This window comes from Eubalaena glacialis, chromosome 12, assembly GCF_028564815.1.
Source record: "Eubalaena glacialis isolate mEubGla1 chromosome 12, mEubGla1.1.hap2.+ XY, whole genome shotgun sequence".
NCBI classification, from domain to species: Eukaryota; Metazoa; Chordata; class Mammalia; order Artiodactyla; family Balaenidae; genus Eubalaena; species Eubalaena glacialis.
This window is the reverse complement of record NC_083727.1, coordinates 35,948,026-35,966,534: the sequence shown is the minus strand read 5'-3', so window position 1 is coordinate 35,966,534 and position 18,509 is coordinate 35,948,026.

Sequence of the window (18,509 nt, the reverse complement as noted above, 5' to 3'; positions counted from 1 at the left end):
GACATTTTTAAAAATGCAATAAATACAGCCATCACTTAAGTAAAGGAAGACTGAATAATTACTATAACTACAATTAAAATCTCAAGTTCAAATGCCAAAAATAGTGTTTAAACATTAACACCTCACAATATTTGTAGAAATCTGTAATTCTTGATTAAATTTATAAAAAATTATAAATGGGTATAGGAGGGAAAGAGAGTAAAAAGTCCCAAATTTCAAATCTTATAAAAACAAGTGACATATTTTCTTTCCTGCTTTGGATTTTTTTTTTTAAAGAAATATTTGAGTTGATTTGAGTTGATTTGAGTTTCAATATTTATTTGATTTGAAAGACTGAAACACTCAGAGAATTTTACTGAAAGGTAAAAACAAAGAAAACATCAATCATATCGTAAAACAGCACAAGGAAACTAGAAAAAAATATTTACAAAACAAAAGGAAAGTACTCCATTAAGATGGCAGAAAAACAAACCTCACCAATAACAACCAATATAAATTATTTAATCTCCTTTAGTAAAGGACAAGGCAATTTGTTTAATAAACAACTATATTCTGCTTACAAGAGATGTATGGAAACCAACATGGTACAAAAAGTTGATAGTTTGAACATTTGATAATAAGGACATAGTAGGCAAATATAAATTAGTATCAGAATATGGTTATATTAAAATCCAACAAAGTAAAATTAATGGCAAAACAAACTAAAAGGACAAGAAAGATCATACTATCTTGATAAAAGGAAGTTCACAATGAAAACAAATAGTGATACATGCAAGAATAAATTTACCCAAAACACCTGTAGTGCTATAAATTAATATTGTTATCTATAAGTTTGGGTTAAATGTGATAAAAAATAATGGCATAAAGGATTTGACTAACATCATGCTAATAAAATAAGAAGTATAAAACATTGACTCCTACAAACAAATATATCACATTTACATACAGTCATGAAACATACTGAAAATTCTCAACAAATTCTAAATAATAGAAGCTTTTAGATAACACCCAACCATTCTGCAGACATATCTAAATTTAAAAGCAAAGTCATAAACATAAACATTCTATTAGCTTGATATGTGCTTAAATGTCTTTTCCTACAACTGGGACAATAAAAGGAAAAAATATAAATGCAATCTAAGTTCAATAAAAATAAAGATACTAATATCACGCTATATAGGATATAACCAAAATTATATTCAGAAGTAATAGTGTAGGCTTATGGGAGTGTATTACTTAAAAAGAAGCAAATAAGCATTCAACCAAAAAGTTTAAAAATTTTAAAAATCTGTTTTCAGAGAAAATTAATAGGAACTTCAGTCAATTACTAAGAAAGTAGAAAAAAGGAAAGAAAAATATAATTAATGAGTCTGATAACTGATTCTTGAGGATAAGTAAAATAAAACAAACTAAAATGAACAAAATTTTGTTTAAATTCTAGTCTAGAAATTCAAACAACACAAATAATTTTAGAAATCAAAAATGGAACATAATAAAAACTGAATTTACAGTAAGCTTCTTAATTTTCAGGGCTTTGTCTTATTCACTGTATTCATCTGTAACTCAGCATAGCTATAACCTAACACCTCATAGGTGTAGCAGGCTCTCATAAACTCTCTAAACTCTATAAATACATAGAGTGGAAGAATATGGAAGATATTCAAATAGTGTAACAAGGCACTTTGCACAGCTGTGTACACATTAACTCCAAGAAAAATTTCCAGGTTCAGAGAATTTTATGCTTAATTTTTCAATCTTTAAAAAATTACGTGCTTTTTTATTTGTCCTAGGACATAGAAAATATGGGAAGCTTCCTAGTTATTTTATGAAAGTAGTAAAACATCAATAAAATCTGACAAAAATAGAGAATAAAAAAGAAAACAAATTATCATATATAGGCACAAACACAAAACAAGCAGAACACAAATGAGAACACTATCTCATGTACAATGGAACAACAATGATAAAGTTCTAGTGAAGTTAATTAAAATATTGAAATGAGAGTTCACCATATTGAAGTAAGGTTCCTTCCAGGGATGCAAACCTGATGTAATACAAGGCTATATAGCCTATGGTTATGAGTATGACCTTTGGATCCAGGCAGCTTGATTCAATTCCCTGTTTTCTCACTTAGTAGCTGTGTGATCTTGAGCAAATGACTTAACTTCTCTGTGCCTTTGTTTCCTAATCCTTAAAATTGGGACAATTATAGTATTTATCTTAAAGAATCAGTTGTGAAAATTAAATGATATGTAAAATACTGAACATAGTGCCTGGTATCTATCAGTGTTACCATTATTATTATTACTGTTATTTATCACTGTAATTATTATTTCAATTTATAATCCCAGGAGCCATCATTGTCAGATTTTTATTCCAGGGCAGTGACATGTACAATTGCTGCAATGAGTTGTTTTATATTATTTTGTTTAGCGATATGAGTAAAGAAAATCAAAGGAGAAGAGTGATCATGGCTATTATAAGTGAAAATATGTCTAATTCCAATGTTCTTTTCACAGGCCCAAGAAGCTTTCCTTCATGGTAGGTGTGTGTCTCATTCGTGGCCCATGGTTGAGTCAAGTCTGGGAAAAACTGAAGCTCTGGGGTACATCTATGTCTTTGGCCCAATGACACAGTGCAATCATGATGTACTTAGACTGGGGTGGGAAGATTTTGTTGGCTAATACCTGTGACTCTTCAGGAGTAAAGCCGGAAATAAAGTGGTGGGTAAGCTATCTTCCAAAATCTAATGGTAGTTTTGGAGAGGCATTGTCACTGAGATTTTAAAGGGGGATTGTGTTTACTGAGGAAACATGGCAAGTGGAGATGAGAGATAACCTAGTAAATGTCCTGCTTTATCCCACCAGGCACAGGGAAGGGCTGTTTGCCTCTTTTAAGTCCTAAATGCAGATATCAAAGCCTGTACTTGCTCTTTACTGTACAAAATAAATTTGCCTCCTTCCTAACTTTACAATAAGAAATGAGGATCAAATTATTGTCTCAGTTATTACAAACTGTTGTGCTAGTGAAAAGAATGTCTTCGTCTGGGAACCCCACAAGCCCAACAAGGAATAAATAGTCTTTCAATCCTATGAAGTGATTTGTAATCTGATACAGTTAGAAAAAAGTCTCAGACTTTGATTCATCACCAGTGTGCTCACTACTATGTCACTGCCCAACAGTGTCATAATTTCACTGCCACTCAGAACTGTGCTGCAGTCATAGAAAAGCAGCAGCTGGAACACTGGTGACCTATCTTTAAAAAAAATTGAACAGGAAGTGAAGAAATACCACCTCATAAATTTCATCCAACCATATATAACTGTCTTATTTTGTACGATGACTGCGCCTCTATTACAATGTTGAGGCCAATTAATTTCTCATGGACTAAAACTTGGCTTAAGATGATTAGCTCTTCTCCCTGGGAGCTTCAGAGACTCTACCATGGTCACAATACTCCCTAATGGAGATTAATATGAAAGTTAGATTTACATTAAGTACCAGCATCTCTAAGAAGAAAAGTTTTAGCTTTTGCTCAGTCTTCGGAAGCTGATCTGGATGCCTGAAACAAGGATGACCATAAGATTGATGGGAGAGATTTGAGAGTGAAAGGGAGCACTAAAATAAGTTTACATCATTTTGGAAAGTTTATTTATTGTTCAAAAATATTATTTATTGTCTAAAATTTTATTGCATTATGTTCATGGACCTACACAGCAATTCTATTCAAAAATTACTTTCTAAACTGAAGTTTTGGAACTTCCCTGGTGGCACAGTAGTTAAGACTCTGTGCTCCCAATGCAGGGGGCCCAGGTTCGATCCCTGGTCGGGGAGCTGGATCCCACACGCATGCTGCAACTAAGAGTTCGCATGTCACAACTAAAGAACCAGCAAGCCGCAGCTAAGGAGCCCACCTGCTGCAACTGGGGAGCACACGTGCTGCAATTAAGGAGCTGGCGAGCCGCAACTAAGGAGCCCGCCTGCCGCAACTAAGACCTGGTGCAACCAAATAAATAAATAAATAAATAAATAAAATGTAACCAAGTAAATAAATAAAATAAATAGATTTTTTTTAAAAAAACTGAAGTTTTTTTCTTAAAGATAAAGCTAATACATATTTGTATATATATATTAGAAAGAAAATTAAAAGATTATATTGATTATATAAACTATTAGGAAAAAATATTCTTGGCACATATTTACATATTTTAATCAGCTTCTTAACTGAATCTCTCTAATTCCATGTCCATAACCAGAAGAATGTGTTTTGTAAGATATGGACTTACTATTTCTATTTTTTCCATGAGATAGTCTGCAACATGTTTGAATTAGAATTCTATGTCAAAAAAAAAGTTGAAATCATTGACAGCTTAATTAACTATTTCTTTGTAAAAGAAGTAAGAAAATAGTCTTTCTAAATGTGCTGAGGAAGCTGGTAATCTCCAAATAAATTCTGCTAGGTAAAATATATTCTCAATTCCAATTTATTTTACCCTGAAATGGGTAAATATTTCAGCCCAAATATTTTCACAGACACTGCCTTTTTGCTTCCATTTAAAGTAGCTTCCTTCAACAAATATTTTTGTAAGACAACATTTGTCAAATAACTTGTCTCTGTTTACAATTTTCTTGAAAGTTTACCAAATTTAAAAGCTGCAAAATTGTAGGCTTTCTCAATTTTCTTTTATTCCAATACAGGACATAAATTTATTCGATTACTAATAGGAGATCTATCAACTAATTCTTTCCACAAGTCAGATGTTCCAAAGCTGTTATGCAATTTCAAAACTAAATTTTATACTCTTTGTAATCTCATTCTTTAACTTATTTGTCTCTTCATTGCATTTGTAGAGATAAATGTCTTCCTGTTTGCAAGATACTGTCTTCGAAAATTTCAATTTGCTGAAAGCTTCAAACTGAGGTTGCTTTTCTTGCCACACCATTTGTTGAATACTTTGCTTAAAAATTCCAGCTGACTTTGAACTAAATGCAATCAAAATTTAGAGAAATAATTTACAAAAATATTAATATCATTGTTGGACATTAGGGATGATTTATAAAGTAGTTATTCGAAGGTTCAAACATTCCTGGAATCTTATTGATGAGATGTTGCAAAGAGAGAAAGAATATAGTCCCATGCTGAAGATTTTTTTTATTCAATATTAGTTTTATTACAAAAGTTTAGTTATTCCAATTGTGTACATATAAAAATATTTGTAGATTTTGACAACTGTAGCTTCAATTTCAACTGGTAGAATGTTACAGCTTATTTGCATGAAATTATGAATTATGTGTACATCCCAAGCAATTCCAAATACATTTCTCTTCCATAGGTTTCTTACTTTAGTGAGAACATTGTTGTTACCATGGTGATATGCTCCACAAAATTTCCTACTCATACTATCACCACAAAAACAAATACTATAACTTCACTGTTACACTTTTAACATTCACAACAATATCAGATGTTTCACCTTTGAAAGAATACATTCCGAAAACTTTACTTTGATTCCAGCAACCATGTGAAAAAAAAAGAACTGTTATTGGAATTAACTAATTTTCAATTTGAAGCATCTGCTGATACAAAACTGACATCCTTCAAACTTGAGAAGTTCTTCTACTAATGGAGCCACAGCATTTTCTGCTATTACTTCCCGCTTCATGCATGCCCAAAATCTTGGAATTGAAAATGAGCAACATGAACTTAAGCCAACAGTCAGTTGATCTAAATGAAAACTCATGCTTCAAAGAGTGATATGTAGACACACCTTTTGTGGTTGCCTATGTAAAATTTTCCTTTTGGGCACAGTCTTTCTAAAATAACAAATTTTGGTTGATGCTGCTGACTTCCTAGCAGATTTCATTTGTCTTCTAGTTTTCATCTGGTCAGTGATATTACTATGGCCTTTGTCATGAATGGAAAATTTAGTAAGTATTTTTAAAATTAAACATGCACTTTCATGTTTGAGGTCATTGATGACAGAAGGATTAATTGCAAAATTCAAAGAGTATTGCCAAACAATACGATAAATAGCTATAGAACTACAATTGGTAGATGGCATCACTGTAGGAAGAACATTCAAACTACTTGCTATACATTTTAAGACAAGACTGCTCAGTCTCTATTTCTATGCATATGTGATATATATATATATATATATATATCAATGGCCCTTCCTTCTGGGATACTGGTGGACTTATGACTATTGCAGGTCACATAGGCTTTAACACATCTGGGTATTACACCAAGTGGCTAGCAGGGGAGCAACATCTAATTCTTCTTCTGCCACCACCAGGACAAAATGAGTTAGCTTTTGCACTGCACATTCTCCTTGAATCTGCAAAAGATTCTTAAAAAATTAAAGAGAGGCTATTGCTGGTCATCTTTCAGTGTATATGAGTTTAATACCTACTGCCAGTAAGAAAATGACAGGAGCTGGAAATGAAATAGATATCTACCAGACCTATCCTGGCTTATTTTCATACAACTATTAATAATGATACTTGGGAAAAATTAAAATACTTGGACATATGCAACTGAACAGGACCTTAGGACCAATAAAAGGTAAACCAAGACTCTCCTCTACAAACTGGGATGACCATCCTTCACAGACACAAGCTTCTAATGGCACCACATATTTAGGAAGCATTTACTAAGGGCTAAGAGTTGTGGTATTTTGGAGCTAAAATGGTGACCAAAATATAACACATACCCTTCAGGTTGGCCCAGTTTGCAGAGTTCATTTCGTAAAGCAAGCAGCTTCAGAGGCCATTTTTGCAGTTGACTCCTTTGACTTAGACCTGCCTCAAGAAGCACATCATTCCCTCTGCCTCTGCTGGCTTTGAGAACTTTCCCAGTCCTCACCCCACGGGCCCTCAACACCGTGGAGCACAATGGGCAGCATCTATGTTTGTGTTGTTTTGAGGATATTATCCCTTCTCAGCACTGAAAGGACATGCTGTTGCTGTAGGTAGGCTTTCTCACTCAGCCTCTTCTCTTGGTGCCACTCAGCAGCTTCGAGAGCAGCCAAAGCCACAGGAATGTCAGGGTGATTATTGGCCAATGTCAAACTTACTTTGGAGCAGAGGCCCTTTAAGTTCAGGAGACAGATTTACCTTTCCTACAGGCTTAATAGAATTAAACAAATCAGCACTTCCTGCTGAAGGCGGGCTGCACAGCCACCAAGCTAGCAGTGTCATTAAGAAAGCACATGTGTTTAAAATAAAAGTTTCTCACAGTAAGTCTCAAATACCTGCTATTCTGGCATACTTTTTGATTTTTCAGATTCTGTCAAGCTGTGATGACTTTAACCTTATTCTTTGAAACACTCTCCTTTCCCCTCTCTTCCTCTATTCATCTAATAAATTGAATTTCTTCTACTGAAAAGAGAAATAGAATATAATCAAAATATACTTGAGGATCAAGCTGGGGTCATTCTTTTCCTTCCTCATAAGATATTTGCACCCCATTTCAATCAGTGGCCCCATTATTATTCTCACTGCCAAACCAGAAACACTGGCTTCCTCACTGCTCTTAGTTTATGTAAGTTGCCAGTCTCCAGGTTTTGTCATATTTTTCTAAGAACTGATTTTTGCATTTGCTGTTTACTCTTCATTGCCATGCTTTCTGTCCAATCTGAACCTAATAACCTCTTCTCTGTGAGAATGAACCCAAATTTCTACCTTTACCATTCTGGTGTTGGAAGCAGATAGAGCCAGAATGGTTGACTCTCTCTCCAGCTCTATCTACTAAGTAAATTTGAGCAAATTATTCAATCTCTATGTGCCTCAGTTTTTCATCTGTAAAATGGGGTTTATAATAGTACTTGTTTTCATAGGTGTTGTGAGGATTAAATAAGTTATATTTAGAGCACTTAGAGAGGTGTTTGGCTGTTATTTCATGCCCTATCTCCTCAACTTTAGGGAATCAAGTAGGACAGAGACATCATTTATTGATAGTCAAAGTAGAGAAGCTTTGAAAAGTGCTTAAGGCAACTCTCACAGCATAAGACCAAGGTTTATTTTAATTGAAATAGGATCAAAGTAATTTTACTAGAAGGAATATGAATTTGTCATGCAGAAGAGATGGTGGCATTTAGAAGGAAATCAGTCCTCAGGGTTTGAGGGCATATGTGGGATTTTAGATACTTCAGAAAAAATGACCCCAGTCTAGAATGCACACCATGCACAAACAATCAGAACTTTTCTCCATAATTCATTCAAATAATTTATTCTGCCGTGATCAATGTGTTTTTTTGAACACTTCAACCATAGATGTCCAAATTACTCTAAAAAATGTTACCAAATACACATCTATCAGTAATTTTTTCTTTAAATTATTCATTTGTTATATATATATAACAAATTTGATGAAAAAAAATCCTTTATATTAACTCAAGCCTAGACCTCAGAAACAGAGCAATCTTTCTAGACAAATAGGAAAGTCAAGCTTCCACCCATCGACTTGAGAATGCCAGAGGCTCAAGTTCTGTACAACTGACCAGAAGGCCTGGAATCCACCCTTCTTTTACAAGATGTCCATGGTCATTCCTTCCCTTCTCACACGTACATCTATCCGAATGTTTTAAACCTCAGGCATTGCTTTTGTTACAACTCACACTTTTGCTCATCTTACATTGACCAAAAAATGTATCTTCTCTTTCACAAAATGTCATCTTTCATCAACTGCCTGATGAATGACAACTTTTGAGCCATTGTCTTGTAATTTTGCTAGTTGCCTGGCAGAAAAGGTCAGGCTTTTGCCAAAGCAGTAGTGGATAATATCTGGAAGTAATACCAGGCCCTTGCTAGGGAGAGTACATATGTGGCTCTTTTCTGTAATGCTAAAAAAACAAAAAATTAAAACAACAGCTTTATTGATATATAATTGATATACCATAATGTTTACCCTTTAAAGTGTATAATGCAATCAATGGTTTTAATACATCTATACAGTTTTGCGATTGTCACCATAATCTAATTTTAGAACAGTTTTATCACCCCAAAAATATATCTTGTACCCTTTAGCAGTCACTCCCTATTTCTGCCTCCTATTCTGAGTCCTACACAACCACTAATCTACTTCCCTTCTCTATGTATTTGCCTATTCTGAACATTCCATATACATGGAGCTATATACGATTCGTGTTCATTTGTGACTGGCATCTTTCATCCCTGGTATGGTACGTATCAGTACTTCTTTCCTTTGTATTGCTGAATAATATTCTATTGTATGGATATAATGTATTGTGTTTATCTATTTATCATTTGATGAACATTTTCATTTTTTGTCTACTATGAATAGTGTAGATATGAACATTTGTATACACGTTTTTAAAAATTAATTAATTAATTCATTCATCTTTGGCTGCATTGGGTCTTCGTTGCTGTGCACAGGCTTTCTCTAGTTGCAGCAAGCAAGGGTTACTCTTCCTTGCGGTGCGCGGGCTTCTCATTGTGGTGGCTTCTCTTGCTGCAGAGAATGGGCTCTAAGCGTATGGGTTTCAGTAGTTGTGGCTCACGGGCTCTAGAGCGCGAGCTCAGTAGTTGTGGTGCTCGGGCTTAGTTGCTCTGTGGCATGTGGGATCTTCTCGGACCAGGGATCGAACCCGTGTCCCCTGCATTGTCAGGCGGATTCTTAACCACTGAGCCACCAGGGAAGTCCTGTGTACACATTTTTTGTGTTAACATATGTTTTCATTTCTTTTGGGTAGATATCTGAGTGGAATTGCTGGGTCATATGGTAACTTTATGTTTAATGTTTTGAGTCACTGCCAAACTGTTTTGCAAAGTGGCTGCATCATTTTACATTTTCAGTTGTATTAGGTTTCAGTTTCCCTACATCCTCACCAACATTTATTACTATTGTCTTTTTTTTTTTTTCTTCTAAATCACAGCCATTCTGGTGGTTGTGAAGTGATTGATAGCTCATTGGGCTTTTGCTTTGCATTGTGCATTTGGTTTGTATGATTGTATGAAGTTGAGCAGCTTTTCATTTGCTTATTGGATATTTGTATATATTTTTGGAAGACTTAGCTATTCAAATCCCTGTTAATTGGGTTATTTGTCTTTTATTATTGAGTTTTAATAGTTCCTTAGATATTCAGGATACAAATCCCTTATCAGATATGATTTGCAAATAGTTCCTCCCAGTCTCTGGGTTTTCCATTTTTCTTCATGACATCCTTTGAAGCACAAAACTTTTTAATATTGATGAAGTGCATCAATACATTATCGTTTGTGTTCTTGGCATCAAAACATTGCCAAATCCAAGGTCACAATGCCAAGATTTTATCTGATCCTTGTTAAAAAGGGAAAGGGACCCAGTTGTTAGGCATTGGGATTCTTTATCATGACTGCTCACAAACATCGACTTTTACTTAGTCTTAATAGATGTCCTTAAGCTGTCCTGGCCTGGTCTCTCTTCCCACTGCGTTGCCACCCAAAAGTCCCCAGGCACAGAAGAGCAAGGCAAAGGAGGTGAGTTGATGTAGACATTCGGAAGAGAAGCCTCACTAAGAGGAGGTCTAACAAGGCAATTAAGGGTGAATTGTGATGTGCAATGAGAGGATGCTGCTGTGACAGTAAAATGATGTCCCCTTCCCATATTTACCTTGATAAGGAGATATTTTCTCTGACTCGTGCAGCTGGAATTGCAGAAGGGAAGGCAATGGATACTGGTAAGGAGATATATATGGGATGACTTTATAGCAGAGACACACAATTAAAATTCTATAATAAAAGTCTCTGGCAAGGAATTCTGATTTAGAAAAGTAATTTCAGCCTGCAGGAAACCACTGCTGACTTCACAGCTGCTTCATGGCTCTAATACAGGTGAATGGCAGGAGAAAGTGAAGAACATTGCAAAAATTCTTATTTGCCAAAGCCAGTGTATGTTACCAGTTCCCAAGGAAGCAGAATGACTTCTACCTTTCAAATGTCATGTGAATGCCCCTCATCAGTAGAACTTGACCTGTATCTAGACTCCTTTTAGTAGGGGGTTTTGGAAAATTCAGTTCCCAGGCTTTTAGGCCTGTGATACAGGGGGGCCAGAGGCAAGGTAGAACGGATGCTGTCTGCCATATACAATATCCATCACAGAAACGTTAAGGAGAGGAATTAGCATTATTGAAATAAAGTGGGACATATAAAGAACAAGTTAAAGTAAGTCTCTGAGACTGTAGAGGAAAAGAGCAAATTGAAAAGGATAAGGGGACATACAGCAGAAGTAAATGGCCTAGCAATCAAGTATATACATATTTGACATTCCTGAGGGGTAAGAAACAATATTGAAGAACGTAATAAAAGTAAATTTTCCTCACGTGAAAAATTTCCTTATTTTCCTTATCCAAGTGTGGATTGAAGTTCATAAAAAAAACACAAAAAATTCACACCTAGATGGGGTCTAGCAAAATTTGATAATTTCAAGGATTAGTTTTTAAAAAGATCAATAAACATGCCCAAGCAGAATTTTAAAATGTAAGTTACTAATGCAAGAAATTTACACATTACAAGTGAATGTGTAAATTTATACACTAAAAATTTCTATAACTGTCATTATCTTGATATGAAACTTCTATGTTACTTATGGTTAAAAATGGGAGAGTGCTTAAACTAATTTTAATTTTATCTGATGTACACAGTTCTTTTAGGCAAAATCTTCAAGCATTTTTCTATCAGGCACAATTTCCCCATTTCAAGGCTTCTTTTTTCCCTCTTTTTTCCCTCGATAACCTGTATGCCCAGAGGAAAGCATACACGTCCTCATGATAGGCCTCTCTGCAGCCTCTGATCTGCATAGACCCTCAGTTGCTCCACTGGAAAGTAAGTCCTTTATTTCATCTGGTTATTAGGCATGTTGCTTAGAGAGTAACTGTCCTCAACTGTTTTTTTTAGGGTATAGTGTAGACAAACCCAGCTGGTCTCTGGCAGGTTAAAAGAAAAAAAATGTGTGAAAAAATAGTCTACTTTCTTTCCCCACATTCCTGAATGAACTCTGAATAACTACTAGCAGTTCCTTCTTGTCTTTATTTATTTTCTAATTATTTTGCTTTTTAATTTTATAAAAAGAGAGGATATAGGTTCATTTCTTGGTAATTAAAACAGAATTAAAAATCAATGTTCATAAATTTTTAAGTGTTGTAATGAACTTTCTTATATATGGGAAAAAAAACAAATAAGGCATAGCTCACATAGCAAAGGGAAAAATAAATGTTAAAGCATGAAAAATAACGACAGAGAAAAAGGCCAAACATCATCTGTGACTCTCAAAATGAACTAGTTAAATCCTCATATTTAAAACTTTTCAGATCAGGGTAGAAAAATTCACCTCTTTGCTACTTACAATAGCTGCAGTGACATAGAATAAAAATAAAAATAAAAGGATGATCAAAGACTTATTTGACAAAAACAAAATAATAGAAAGCAGTCCTGGAGGAATAGATGGCAAAAGGTTACATTCAGTGGAAATTTCACAACTTTAAACATACACATTTTTAAAGAAGAATTAGCAAAACAATAAAATAAAATAACTAAGAATAAAAGAAAAAAAAATATTTTGAAAACAAAGTTTAATGAATTAAAATCAGGAAAAAATAGATAGATGAGCCCATGGATTATTAGCAATAAAATTAGAGAAGACAGGTTTCTAGAAAATCTGATTAAGAAAAAGGAGAAAATAATTGAATTAGAAAGAAAAAGGGTACAAAAATCAAATAGAGTAAAATGTATGAAATTACAATGCAAGACCCTATGTATGCAGTAAATATGTAAAACTGTGAAATGGGTGCTTTTCATGAAAGATATAAACTAAAAATAAAAATTTATAAAAATTAGAAGAATCTGAATTGAATAATACCCAGAGGCATAATGAAAAACATTTCCAAAACTTACTCCAAATTCTCCAGGGATTGTTTTACTAGCGAATTATTTGAAACTTTAAAGGAACTAGTAAACTCAATTCTGTATAATTTGTTCCAGAACATAGGAAAAAATATGGAAAGCAATCAAATCTATTTTATGAAGCCAGGATAATTCTGACATCAAAATCTGACAAACATTATACAAAAAAATGAAACTAAAGACAGATCTCTCTTATGAATATAGATTCATGAATGAATCGATATTAGGAAATATATGTGCCTGGCATTTATTAGCCACTCAGTAAATGCATCCTACATCAGTAAGTAAGCAAGGCTATCCAGAACGAATTTCCTTCACTTCTTAGCCCCACATCTACACGTTTAATTCACGTATGAACCCATCATCTCCTCATTTCCTTCTATTTCAGAGGAGGGAAAAAAGTCTTTTGTTAAACATAAAAGCTTCCAACTATGTTCTGGATCCCATTTATAAGCAAATCAGACTCCCTGCTTTGTCAGTTACTTCTTTGTCAGTTACATGTAGCCTCCTTCTCTCTATTAACTGTTTCCTTTCAGCTCATAAAAATGCTTCCTCAGTTCTGCATCCTCCTTCATTCATCACATATTTACTGAGCAATTACAAGTTCAAGGTGTCAAATGCACTCAAAAGTCATGACCAGATTACACGCAACCCTTGCCTTCAAGGAGCTTTCCATCTGGTCAAGGGCCAGCTAAGTCAGCAGTTACAAGGCAACTGCTAACATGTGGCCATGCACAGGTACTGCTAGAGCTCATTGGAGAGGGGTCTAGGAACTCTTCTTCTCTAGTCAGTGCCATGTGGTTATCATTTCCCTCACTGATGATCTTCTAAAAAAGGGTAGCTTCCACTTGTCATCCCAATGCTTCCCTTCCTATTAATACCTCCTATAGATCACTCCCTCCTTGAATGTGCCATGACTGTATGCTCTTCTGCTTTTACTTTTTCTTCTTTAGCCTTTATTTTCTATTCTCTTTTGTAAACTCCCATTCTTCCATCCAAGTCTTTACTACATATAAGCTGTGTTTCAAGGGAACATGGTTGCTTTTATCTTCTAGATCGGCATGCTCTTTCTCAATGCACGCTCTCTCTCATCTAGTTCCATGGTTCAACTACTACCAAAAAAAAAAGATGTTGGGTCTCAATCTCTACCCACAACATGTATCTCTCTCTTCTGAGGTCCAGATTCAAAACTCTAACTCTCTACCTAATCTTTCCAAATGAATGCCTAACTGGTATCTCAAATACATGTCCAAAATGAATGTAGTATCTTTTCAAATCTACACAGTCTGCAACACATTCTACATACTCTATTTTACACATTCTATGACAATGAAAAGCATCTTCATTTCCTTCTCTACTCTTCCCCAATCAACTTTGGACGTCAGGTCCTACTAGAATCTTTCAAATTTCTCTCTTTTCTTCTATGACCACTGTCTCAAGATCAGACCATCAGTATTTATTACTTGGATTACTACAAAATCTGTTTAAATCGACTACTTGCCTTCATTCTTGCACCTCTCTAATATACTTCTCTTTTAAGATGGCACTAGAGGTATCTTTTAAGAGACAAATTTACTAAGGTCATCAATTTCATTAATGATACCCCACACTTTATAGCACGTCATACAAGCCCTCATGACCTGACTCCTACCTGTCCATTCTGCCTCATCTCCCTATTATTAATAGTTTTACAACTATGGCTTTTTCTCTTAGCTCACAGGAGATGTATATTTTGACCAGTCAAAAAAAATCAATGCTCATATGCAAATGAATGCTCTCAGCTAACTTCCACCTTATTCTCTTCACTCTCCCTGTGACTAATCACTTTTTCACTCAAAATCTTGCATTTCCCACCTCCTCCTCAAAATGCCTACAAAGTTATGACCTATCTTAGCAGCAAGACATAAATGGCCCTTGATCAGCCAGTTATGTCCATCTTTACACTCTCAATAAACACCATTCCACCCTAAGCATAATTTGCTCCAGGTGTACTGAACGCTCCTTATTCCTAAAACACTGAAAATTAGTTTCCCATTAAGTATTAAAGTATTGAATCAATATAAAATGGATTTTAAAAGACATGTACAAAATCAGTGTGAAACCAGAAATCTGCTATATTGTAACTCCACTAAATGAGTTAATATACCTGAGTCGGCCAGGCAGAAAAATCTGGTGAGATGGGGTAGGGAGCTATTTGGAAGAGGTGAAGTAAAAGGAGACAAACTTAGAAATAAACCCCCAGGTGCATGTTGTGTAAGAGTGTGTCCTGTGAGCTAGGATATCTCTGACACAAAGACAGTTTCATTTTGCTGTCAAAATGTAAGTCTCATACGCATTCCAGTTTCCTTGCTCTGATCCAAACCTCAGTAAGTAATTTTTGTTAATTCTAGTCTTCTACATCTATAGAGACTTCTCTGTTCAGGATGGCACAAGGTTAGCTTCTAATTGAATTAGACCTATCACAGTGAGTGAATAAACTGACATTTCAGTCCTTTATATCATGTTTTGTGAGGTTTGCCGTTTGAGTTTACACGCCCCATTCTTCCAAGTCTGGAACACTAAAGAGACTGAATTATGAAGTCGGTAGGACTGAGTCTAGACTCTGAAATGTGATGAATTCATCAGTACAAAGATGATAAAATATTATGAGGGATCAAGATGGTCTTTACAGGTGACACTTCCTTTGTCTCACTCTGAGCATCTTTATGCATTGCCCTCTGTCAGCAGAAATGTCATCCTCTCTGTGCAGCATTGTTCACTGTTCTATGGAGGGTTAACGCCTCTCTTGGGTGCTCTCACAGGTTTTGTTCTTGCCTCTTCTCACGTTTTCTTAAAGTTACTTGTTTAAGTGTCTGTGAGGTCCCAGGCCTGGCACATACTAGATGCTCATAAATGTTCATTTAATCAACGAGTTCATCTCCTTGTATTTTGTCTGATTCTTTTTCCTCATTTCCCCTTAATTATTAGACTGCACACAAAATAGGTAGATACCTTCTCAAGAACCAAGGCTGATCTTTTTAGCAAATAAGACTTTTATGATTCGGTTAGGAAGTTATTCTAATTTCATCCAGAGCTAAGTGTTTTAGAAAGTTTTTACTGACTCCATTCACTTATCTTCTAATTATTTTCAACTTCAATTAAACATATCAGCTCCACAGCATTTTTAACTAACTCCTTTTGCCACGGGACCAAAATGTGATTATTTTTGTCTGGTTTGGTTTGGTTTGGTTTGGGTTTGAGTTGTTGCCATTAATGCCACTGAGCTGAGCCCCATGCTCCATTTTTTCTCTCAGCAAAGTAGCCATTTAACAAATAATAGAGGAAGCCTTTGAGTTCTAAAAATTCTTGACTGTGTAAAATACACTTGTAACCTGCAGCTTATAGAATCAATGCATATCCTAATGGTTTTTCAGTAGTTTAAGAGGTGTTTGAATTATTAGGTGAGAGAAGTCACTATAACAGTTAAGCAAAATAACTAAATACATCTGAAGCCATATAATTTAATTTATTAGGAGCAGATCTTTTGAAAATTTCCAGAAAATTATCCAATATCCTATTGACCAGCATTTTAAGACACATTTTATAGCTCAACCCTCAACTTAAGTGCCTATCATCGACTAAGGGAGAAAGAAATGGCATGATGGTAACCCTAGCCATGGAAAAAATGCTGTTTCTTTAGTACGCCATTATTTCCCAGCAAGTATTGTAATTGAGAAGAAACTTCCCTTAAATGTGCTAAATCAATTAATTACCCCCCACACACTTGCTTTAACATCCTGCACTATTAAAACAACTTCCAGATGTCACATTTGCTGATAATTCTTTGATCGTCATGTTTCAGGGAGTTGGCTGTATCACCCCAGCTATGAACACCAAATTGCAGAGTCGCAGTTGCCCCATATAAGAATCACTCTGGTGATGAGCTGGATCTTGGCATGGCCACGAACTCATTTGTTTTCTTGTGTAAATAATTTGATTATTTTACATCTTCACTCCCTCATCTGTGAAAATGAGAGTAGTGGCTGGTGGTGCTCCGGAAACATTAATAACAAAAATGAATATAAGCCATTCTGTGTTTTTCAAAGAACAATCTGTGTGTTTAGTAGTAATCATACTTTGCTGTTCACCATGTTCTTGCATAAGAATGATCTCATTAACTCATCTTCCCATTGAGAAAGTGTGTATGGCAACATTACACTCTGCTGTTAAAAGCAGTCTTTTTTCATGTAGAGTCTAATACTTGTTTTATTTTAGTGCATTTAAAAAAAAATGTTATTCTAACATACCCAACAAATTATATTTCTGAAGTCCACTGTTGTGGAGAATCTGAATAGCATTGTGTTTACCCTAACAGTAAGTTTTATTCATTAAATGCCATTTTACAAGATGAAGAGATACATTTGGAATTGCTTTTCTGCCTCTAGATTTTCTAGAGCCTTTAAAAACCACATCACCATTAGTTGAACTTCTTCTCAAGTTTTGTACATTCTACTAACATAAAAATATGTGGCAAATTTGCTTTTAATATATTTTCTAGCTTTGTGCTTTATTAGAAATAACTCATTTACAGAAAACCTTTTATTTGAATTCGTGGTGAAAATACACACAGTTCTCAGTGACTTTTATTATTTATTATAAAGTAATTTGGCAGGGTGTTGTGTAGGCAACTAAACAAAATAAAAGATTAATCAGAACTACCAATCTTTTTCTGATTTGCAGAGTAACAGAAAACAGCAGCCCAGCCCTGTTTCACTCCCCGAAGGTTTAGTTCAGTATGTGCCAGTGATGGAAAACATCGTCTGCCTATAAAGCAACAGTTAGGGCTGCTTTCCATTGACTCCATCAGTCAAATGTAAAAATACAAAAGACCAATATAAAATAAGCCCTCTTCTGTGGGCCTTCACATGCCAGTAACATGAACACCCTCCGGTATGTGTTACTTCTGCTATTTACCAATGTTCCACTGGAATTTTTCATATTTTTTTTTTTAAACATCTTTATTGAAGTATAATTGCTTTACAATGGTGTGCTAGCTTCTGCTTTACAACAAAGTGAATCAGTTACACATATACATATGTTGCCATATCTCTTCCCTCTTGCATCTCCCTCCCTCCCACCCTCCCTATCCCACCCCTCTAGGTGGTCACAAAGCACCGAGCTGATCTCCCTGTGCTATGCGGCTGCTTCCCACTAGTTATCTATTTTACATTTGGTAGTGTATATATGTCCATGACACTCTCTCACCCTGTCACATCTCACCCCTCCCCCTCCCCATATCCTCAAGTCCATTCTCTAGTAGGTCTGTGTCTTTATTCCCATCTTGCCACTAGGTTCTTCATGACCTCTTTTTTTTTTTTTTTTTTTTTTCCCTTAGATTCCATATATATGTGTTAGCATACTGTATTTGTTTTTCTCTTTCTGACTTACTTCACTCTGTATGACAGACTCTAACTCCATCCACCTCATTACAAACACCTCCATTTCATTTCTTTTTATGGCTGAGTAATATTCCATTGTATATGTGTGCCACATCTTCTTTATCCATTCATCCGATGATGGACACCTAGGTTGCTTCCATGTCCTGGCTATTGTAAACAGAGCTGCAATGA